Below are 9,071 nucleotides of genomic sequence, written 5' to 3' on the forward strand. Positions count from 1 at the left end.
AAATGTTGAAGTTATAAACCCAATAGGGTTTTTTGTTTGTTTGTTTTGGTGGGAGGGGGCTCAAATTCCACAAGAACTATAAGAGAGATTTCATTTCCTGGCACAGATGTATATTGAATCAATATTTAGACACATACAACATAAAGCATCTTGGTGTAATCATGTGATGTGTGTAATAGTATTTGGAAAGGATGCAATGTTATACCAAAGAGTTGGTCAAGAGAACAGGAAAACTTCAGACAATTACAAGTTAAAGGGTCAGATGTAAACATCTTATTTATCCCTGAAAATGCCTTGCCTGACCAGCAGCAGAGTGATAGGTAGAGAAATTGTGTGTCCACAGGAGTTGCTAAGGAGCTGGTTTACACATTGATGTTTCTCTGCTTATCTCCGCAGATGGCAACACCTTTCCACAACCCTCGGCCATTTCATTCTTGGAGACACAGCACCTCACTTTGAAATTTTCCATTTTAAAAGGAGCCAAATGATGTTTATTACTGCTCTCTCTGTTTCAAGAGGTGGGGCAGGCAGGGAAAGGGAGGAGGAGATCCATACAAAGTACGGGAACAATCAAAATCAGGTCTTCCCCTCCCCCCCAAAAAACCCCAGCAGCAGTTATTAGCAATACGGTATGTAAACATCCTCTCTGGCAGCTCGGTAGGGGTCATTACTTCATCATTATTAATTTTTACAAGCGAATGGCCGAAAAATGAATCGAGCTCTGGTTATGTAGCTTGGGCTGCGAGAAGAGAAAAAAAATCCGCTTTTTCGTGAGGGGTTGTAAGGCACACACACACCCTGCACGGCCACTATGCAAACGTCACAATGAAACTAAGCAGAACGCTTCCCCAGGAAAGAAAGGGCTTTTAAAATCTCCACGCCAAGCAGCCCTCTCCCTAGATGGGGATGCCTTGCTCGCAAGCCCCCGCCCCCGCTTCCCGAAGCGCCTCCGAGACCCATCCGGATTTTCCCGGCGTTGCTCATTTCCACCCTTTCCCCCAAACCCACATCGCTCTGCAACTGTTTGCTCTGCAAGGCTCTGGCGGATCCCGCTTTCGTTTTGCCCACAAAATCAATAAAGCGCCTTCCACGCCCGTCCCGGGCCCCACCCCCACCCGCCTCGCTGCAGATCTCCAAAGTAGTTTAAAAAGAGAAAGGGGAAGAGAGAAAGGGGAGTGTGCGTGTGTGGAAGGGGGGGGAGAGAGGGTCGAGACGGATCCCACCCTGCCGCCCACCCTCTTGCAATCGTCTCCCCTTATCGCCACTTCCAGCAGTAGGAAAACTTTCTCCGGCTTGCATTCAAGTACAGCGGCGCGGAGCGGGAGGGGGAAGTGCGCCGGGCCCCCGAGTCGGCTCTGGGCAGCCTGGGGAGGAGGAAGTCCCCGGGCTGGGCGGCGTGCAATGTCTGCCTTCCTCTCTCCCTTTTCCCCCCTTGATGCCCCCTCCCCGCTCCCTTGTCTTGGCCGAGACTTTGGCAGCGCTGCAAACCGTGGGTTACCCTGCTAATCTGCTGGCAGATGTTGTCCATCACACTCAGCACTAAGTAAACAATGCAGAGCCCAGCAAAACAAAAGATTTCCACTTCACCTCATTTAACGTCTCTCACTTACTCTCCGCCTAAGCGGGGAGGGAAGGGGGGGATTTTTAAAGGATGAAGAAGGCGGGCAGCAACTTATTGTCATTTTTCCCCCTCTCCACCCCCCTCCTTCCGCCGCTTTCCTCCTCCGCCGTCAGCTTTTCGCCCTTCCACCATGCAACAGCAGCAACAACAAAATATCGGCTTTTTCTCAGATTCTCGTTTTTGGAGGTTTGTTTGGGTTTTTTTGGAAAGCGGGGACAGGGAGAGGCAAGCGATCCACTTGTTCCGATCTGCCCCACTTGGGCTCTGGAAAGCAAGTGCGATCTTGCCACCCCCCTCCCCAAAAGGGAAAAAAAATTTTTTAATGAGACTGTGCGAATGGGAAGGTGGGGGAGAGGAAGGCGAAACATCCACACAACCCAGCGCGCGCGCGCTTAAGCACAAACCTGGATCGGAAAGCCTTTTCGACAAATCTACACACACACACACCTTTCCATCGCGCTGGGTGGATGGGGGACGGGGAAAGCGGCATTCGCCCTAAAGAGGCACCATCTCGGCGGTGAGAGTTGGATGGAAAGGGGCTCCGCAGACGGATAAAAGCCGGCCGGAGGGGGTGAGGTCTGACCAAAGATGTCCTCACATTTCAAGCTTCCCCTTGTCCTTCTCCCGCCCCCCCCCCTTTCCCTGGATGGCGCAGTGAAGCGAAAGCACTTGGACACTAGCACGGGCGCAAACATTACGAGGATTGCAGGTAGGTTCTGAGCGGGGAGAGCGAGACTCCCGAGCCCCGCCGAGAGAACCAGCCGGGGGGACCCTCGCTTCGGCTCCCCTTCGCCGCCTGCCTGCCCGCCCCGCTTACCTCGTCGTCGGGCTCCGAAGGTCCACCGGGAGCAGCCCGCCCCCCTACTTGGGCGAAAGCCGCCGCCTGGGCTCTCAGCGCTGCATCTTCCCCCCCTTGATCGATCGCCTCCGCTGGCTCCCCGCTCGCGCTCGCTCTCTCGCTCGCTCTTTTGATTATTATTCCCCGCGCCGGGGCTCCTGGTGCCAGAGATCCACCTTAAAACGAGACACGCACGCACACGCCGCCCCCCACAAAAAAACTTAATCCTCTCCTCCTTCGCCCAGCTCCGGCCGCTACTCCAAGTGAGGGGGGAGGGGGAGAATCGAATGGCAACTTGGATTCTTTTCCCGGCTTTGTGGTGTTTTTTTAAAGAAGTCTTTGGCTGGGGCTCCTCCAGCAAAAAAGAAAAAGAAAAGGGGAGGGTGAATCCTCCCCCTCCCGGCTCCGTTTCTTCCTCCTCCGTTGTGCTAGGAGAGGTAGGGTCTCTCTCTCTCGCTCGCTCTCTCTCCCTTTTTTTTTTCTTTTTGGGCAATAGGCGGGGTCTCTCTTTGCAAACCAATGACACAAACCCACATGGACCAGCCTCGCCCCCTACAGATACTCTTCACTGCAAATAGGCTTTCTCAGGGGATTAGTGGATCAGCTAAAGTACAAACAGACGCAGCAAGAAAGAAAGAAAAAAAGAGGGGGGGGAGGAAGGGGGGGCAAGAAGAGGGAGGAGGAGCGTCTCATGCGCGACGCTCTCTCTCCAACCCACCCCCAGCCCCGTCCTACGGTTCCTCGCGTTTTCGACTTTCGCAGTTGGCAGGACTTGGGCGAGAGGAAAATTTAGGAAACGGGCAGGAACCGGCGCTGGGGAGAGAACCGGAAAGAAAGTGCAAAGCCTCGCCGCGGGAGCAGGAAAAAGGCGGCGGGTCCTTTCGGCGCCCCCCTCCCGCTTGGGGCCGAGGGAGCCCGGAGCCGGTAGTTGAAACGTGCCGCACGCTTTGCACCTTTCCCGGTTGCTACGGAGCCGGATCTTACCCCTTCCCGGCGTGCAGGCGCTCCACGCATTTTCTTTCCAGCCACGTGGAATTGCTGCCCTCGGCTCCCGGGAGCGGGAGTTTGCCCTTGTAACGTTACCCCCGCGTGGCAGCGATCATGATGCCTCCTGGGGAACCGGGATACCTGAGAAGTTCAGGAGACCCGTCACTTAGCCAGCAACTCCATGAGGAGGCCCGAGCTCCGTAAACAAGCCCAGCGGGGCACAATAACGCCCAGCACCGACCATTGCAAATCACCAGGCAAACGAGCACCGCAGTGCTAAACGCGCTTACTTGGGAGCACGTCCCGTTGGAGGCAGACGGAGTTGCAGGGAACCCGCGTGAGCTCGGGCTGTGCAAACTGCAAGCCCTCAGCAGGGTTTGCTAGGGGTCGTTTACTCTGATTATAGTGTGGTTTAAAGAGAAAAGCAGCTGTGGTGTATCCACGCCGACGTGTGCAGTATTAGTGCTCCGGGGATTCAAGACACCTGCTCTGGCGTGAGTGCATGTAGGTTTAAATGATACAGTGGCCACAGGGAATGCACACACAGGGAAGCTTTTTTTCACGCAGATGGCACCATGTGTGGTATGATTCTGGTGTTGGGATTGATGGGAGCGAAGCAGTTTTACACCCCCCCCCCCCCACAGCGTGAGAGTTTGCACTGGTATATAACTGGGCAAGAGAGTATTTGCTAGTTCTGTGCTTGTGGGACAGGAGCCCATTAATGCTGCAGAGATGTGTGTTTGGCAGCAGCAAGAAGGATATAGGAGGGTATGTATGCACCGTTGAGCAGGAGTGATTTGGATACAGTGGTTGTTTGGTAAAGATACTGAATGAGCTGGTGAATGCCTGTAATGGTTGTGTGAATAGAGGCGAAAGTGATGTTGTGTAAACTGGTTGTGTGGATAGTGTGGATGGAAGTTTGTATTGTGCTGCCTACTAGTTTTACCCAATATTAGTTATATATAGTTCTTACGGGTACTGTGAACTTCTATACAGTATTATGGTTTATTTTAATATAAACCATCTGAAATTGAGTGTATTGTGTATCTCTGTTTTGTTTTTATATCTGGATTTTCCTTATTGTAAGCCACTTTGACACCTTTGAATAGTAAGCAGTCTATAAATGGACTAAATAAATAGTGTTTAAATGAAGCTTGCTTCTGAATAAGCAAAGGTTTTGTTTTGCTTTTTAAAAGCATATTTAAAGCGGGCCTAAGTCTTGTCATGTTCAATAGGACTCACTCCCTGATAAATGCACACAGGATGACATAATCAGACTGATTCTGTTTAGGGGCAGAATTTGAAGGAATGCAATATAGTGCTTTTAAAAATTGCATATTGTGCCACATAAAAAGGGCCAGCTTTTCATCCTGTTCTTAGGATTGCTCTTGTCTTGAGACATAATTAGCAACATTCTTCATCCACTCTGAAGCACACTAGAAGCCTCGGATTTTGCAGCTTTAAGTGATTCCAGGGTATTTAGAGCATGGCCAGACTTCAGCTTCCTGCACTCCCTCTTGGATGCTGCGTAGCACACACTGGGAGTATGTGAAATGTCCAGCAAAAATCTGGCTCCTTTCCTCCCAGGAACCCCTATGCTCACCATGAGAAGCCAGCCCATGCAAACATATACTGAAGAACTCACAAATCTGGAATATGAGGGTTGGAATAATGGAAATCACCCTATTCCTCAAAATGCATACTGCCTGTACAGCATGTGTGTGCCCTTAGTCACACACGCATCAGTAAAAAAGAATTGTGCTGGCACATCAAGCTCTGTGCTTGCTTTGTCCAACTGGGGGCTTTCTGTAGCAGCTTAGAAGCCTTTCGGCACCACCCTGTCATTTTCTCCCAACAATGTTTATTTGAATGTGTGATTATTAGATCACACATTCATCATCACCCCGTACAGAGCACATGTAATTTGAAATGGATGTTGCAGAGCCTCGGGATAAAGGCCACCAGACATGCTGAGCCCCTCCTGATAACATCTTAAGACAGAGGAGCTGACATGTACACCCCCACGAAGCACTAAAATTGATTTGAATACCATACAGTCACACTACGGTGTTCAAATGTCGAATCTGAGATAGCGATGGCACAGTCAGGCACATCCTCATTTGAGTCTTAAGTCTGTGTTGCTCTGAGGATGACTGTTGGCCCTATCACTCTTAGATATTTTTTTTGCTTATCACAAAGATGCGGGCAGGTGGTGATCTTAACCTTTTTCTTTTTGTTGTATAATCTTCTAGCCTGTCTTGTCCTATTTATTTATTTCTGCTTATTCAAGAAGGAAACAAAATCCATAGCTTGGCAAAATAAAAAACCTGAAGCTGTATCTATTGGAAAAGGCATCATCATGTGAATTGTAGTTCGTGAAACTATGTAAAAAAGAGTTTTACTGTATATTCATCCAGAAACAGAATTTGACTATGATTATACACTTAAGTCCACATTTAATTTGATTATTTGAAGGAGGATTGACTTGAAAGTAAAATGCAGTAAATTCAGTGGGACTTAGATCTGAGCAAGCATGCATAAACGAGGGAGCTGAGAATTCCTTGTCTCAGATCTCTCCTTAACCATGAGCTAGCTAGATGAAGGGACAATCAAACCAGACAATATATTGACTCTGCACCTGTGCCTTTTAGGTGCAGGGTTGTTGTTCTGCGTGAATTGCTCGCACAGGGTGCCTGATCCGCATAGAGTGGGAGGTCAGAGGGCTTTTAACACATCACCCTTGCTATGATCTCAGTTCCTTGTACATAAAGGCAGAGATGCTAAGCTAAATGCATAGTTTAGTTTGACCCTTGAGCGAACCACTCTTTTTCAGTTGCCTTTCCCCTTCTCTCTAGCCTTCCTCTTCTATCCCAAATGGGAATAATGCTACTTGACTTATCTTAGAAGACTGCTGTAAGTATTACTGAGATAATGCCTGTGAAGCACTCTGAGTGAACACAAGTACTAATGTTCAGAATTGGTAGTAGTGTTCCCTTGTTACTGGTACTGCATATGTGGTTATACATATAGGCAGTTCTGGGTGGAAATGACCTCCTGTTCATCCATAATAGGAAATTTGTGTACCATATGTGGTCCAGTAAATATTTTTGATATGCCAGGTACTTTCATATGGCCAAAATAAGATATGGATAAGCCAAACCTGGGAACATTCCACAGCTAATTTTACGTGAGTGCCTTTAATAGCTATGAAGTAGAATAGTAATTGTGTGGTAGTTGAGTGCTGATGATAGCGGTTGATTTTGCAAAATAGCTGCCAACATCGACTTCTGCGCCATCTTGATTTTGGTTTACTGTGTATTTACTGAATGCATGTATCATGTTTATTGTGTAACTGTACTGTTTGTTCCTTGTGTTGGACTTAAATTGTTAAATAAAATGGGGAGGGTGAGAAAAACATTAAAGAAATGTAAAAATATTTTATTCTAATCTCTGTATGCAAAATTATGGCTGATCTAGCCTTAATCCAGCAATATATTCTGGAACATTTGCACTTTAATTTTACAGTGTTCTCCAAACTAATTATTATTCACACATCTTCATGTCATCTTAGTCTGAGATGTACTGAATTCCCACTCATGAAAGCTCGAACTCTGTGATCAGCAGTTGGCAACCAGTGAGCCAAATCATCAGCCTTTGGACGATTGCAGGCTGACCTGTAACAAACATCACCTCCTTCCTCTACCCACCTACTTTCCCATCACCTGCTTCTCTCTTCCATTACCTCTTTCCAGGTCATAGTGAAGGAAAAACTGGAATGAGCACATCACTCTGTTGCTTCAGTCCTTTGCTTCACTGTGGTAGGTAAGTAGAGTTGGAAAGAAGAGTGGTGATAACATATACAGGTGTGTGTGGCTTCTGTCCGTTGGTGAGATGTGTGGCAATGGAAGAGTAAGCAAACTGAACAGAATCCCCAAAGGATTTTAGCCTCTGGTCTACAATGGCAATCTGCCTGGTCGCCAACAAGATGCAGACTGCTGTTCTAAACTTTTCAAATGCTCCCCATGCCACTCAAATAAAAAAAGGCTGTGTTAGATTTGATTTACTGCATTTTTTCAAAGATAATTTTGATACATTATTAACCTGGTACATGTCATTTCAGGTTTTTCACTCATCAGTGATATTTTGGTTATGATATGGGCTTAAACATGTTTTTGTGCTCATTTGCAAAGTGCTGCTTGTGCAACCTATAGTGCTGGAGACATCAATAAAAAATTATAATTAATAATGACTCGTGTTTTTTGGCATGAACAGGGAGGCCTGTGTAGCTCTCATGAAGAAAACAAAAAAACTGAGTGAATTCACAAGAGATTCTCCGCTAGGTTGGCTTGTAAAGGTATCAGTTAACACATGATAAATGTTGTGATTTTAACATGTGCCAGGTGAACTTCATCACCTCACACATTTTAAAAAACCTCAGGCAGCAAAGTAAAGAGCTCCTCTCAAAGTGCTGCGTTGCTGGAGAATGTAAGCTGAAAGGGGAACTGTTTTGAGCAATTTCAGTGTCTATACTACAGCTTCGGGGCAAAACAATATAGTATAAAGGGGGTCTGTGCCTTTGACAAGAGTGACCAGGTTGTCTTCGGAAGTATGGCAGGAGGACATTTGTTTTTGTTTTTGTTTTAATTATTTTCCTCCTGCCACAGTTCTGTGATGACTAGAGAAACTCCACCTGATGAACTTTGTCCTGTCATGAAACTACTGAAGCCAGCTGTCTTTAGGCCAGAGGTTGGCAGGTCAATCTCACCACCACCACGACTCTTAACTCATAAAACCATGCAAGGGGCTGTAGTTACCTCTCTCACGCTTATGAGACTAAGGCTATCCAAATTTACCTTATTGCCTCTGGGAGCAAAAGGAGGATGACCACAAAACATAAGCAGCTGCAGAGTTCCAGCGATACCAACTGATTAATCCGGCATCTAATGCCATGATGAAAATTTCATCTTTCCAATAAGCTTTCTTAAAGGAGGCCATGAAGCAGAACAGGGAACAACTTTTTAAGCATGGAACATATAAACCATTAGCTGTGTACAGTATTATCATATTATAGTTTAGGGACCCTAAAAGAAGGAATTCTTCCACCTTTCAGGCTGCTTTAAAATGTCAACACTGAGAACCAATTCAAGCACTCAGTTTTCCTTGCCCTGTACCACTTCAGAGAGGGCAGGTGGGAAAATGGCATGAGTGAAATGCTCCCTTCCTATTAAAAAATCAGCATTATTGGAGGAAAGCTTTTAGTCTGACCTTCTTAATACAGTGGCACCTCGGGTTACAGACGCTTCAGGTTACAGACTCCGCTAACCCAAAAGTAGTACCTCAGGTTAATAACTTTGCTTCAGGATGAGAACAGAAATTGCATGATGGCAGCATCAGGAGGCCCCATTAGCTAAAGTGGTACCTCAGGTTAAGAACGGACCTCCAGAACGAATTAAGTTCTTAATCCAAAGTACCACTGTAGTCAAATGCTTTCCATACATGGATATTTTTTTATCCCCTACCAATACCCTGATGTGGTTCAATCCAAAGAAGGTTGCAGTACACAATGTAGACTGACAATATACATGTCCAATAGGGACAATAAATTTCCGTAATAAATTTGTTCTT

General features: G+C 46.8%; 1 protein-coding gene and 1 long non-coding RNA gene across 5 annotated transcripts in view; one reads left to right on the plus strand and one right to left on the minus strand.

Moving 5' to 3' along the window:
* Positions 1-3,704, minus strand: part of CTBP2 (C-terminal binding protein 2) — a 196,741-nt gene extending 193,037 nt beyond the window's left edge. Inside the window, exon 1 of one of the 4 annotated variants that reach the window (XM_083439600.1) lies at positions 3,588-3,704. The gene's annotated coding sequence lies outside the window, so the exon portion shown is untranslated. Of the gene's footprint in view, positions 1-2,068; positions 2,241-2,438 lie in introns of those variants that run through there. The other 3 variants (XM_083439597.1, XM_083439596.1, XM_083439602.1) reach the window with 3 other exon arrangements.
* Positions 3,705-3,729: 25 nt separating this feature from the next.
* On the plus strand, positions 3,730-7,692 carry LOC310677215. The gene is made up of 2 exons (XR_014510996.1): positions 3,730-6,359; positions 7,199-7,692. It is a non-coding gene; the product is annotated as an uncharacterized lncRNA (long non-coding RNA).
* The last annotated feature ends 1,379 nt before the right edge of the window (positions 7,693-9,071 follow it).

The sequence above is a fragment of the Podarcis tiliguerta genome (genome assembly GCF_965153285.1).
Source record: "Podarcis tiliguerta genome assembly, chromosome: 5".
NCBI classification, from domain to species: domain Eukaryota; kingdom Metazoa; phylum Chordata; class Lepidosauria; order Squamata; family Lacertidae; genus Podarcis; species Podarcis tiliguerta.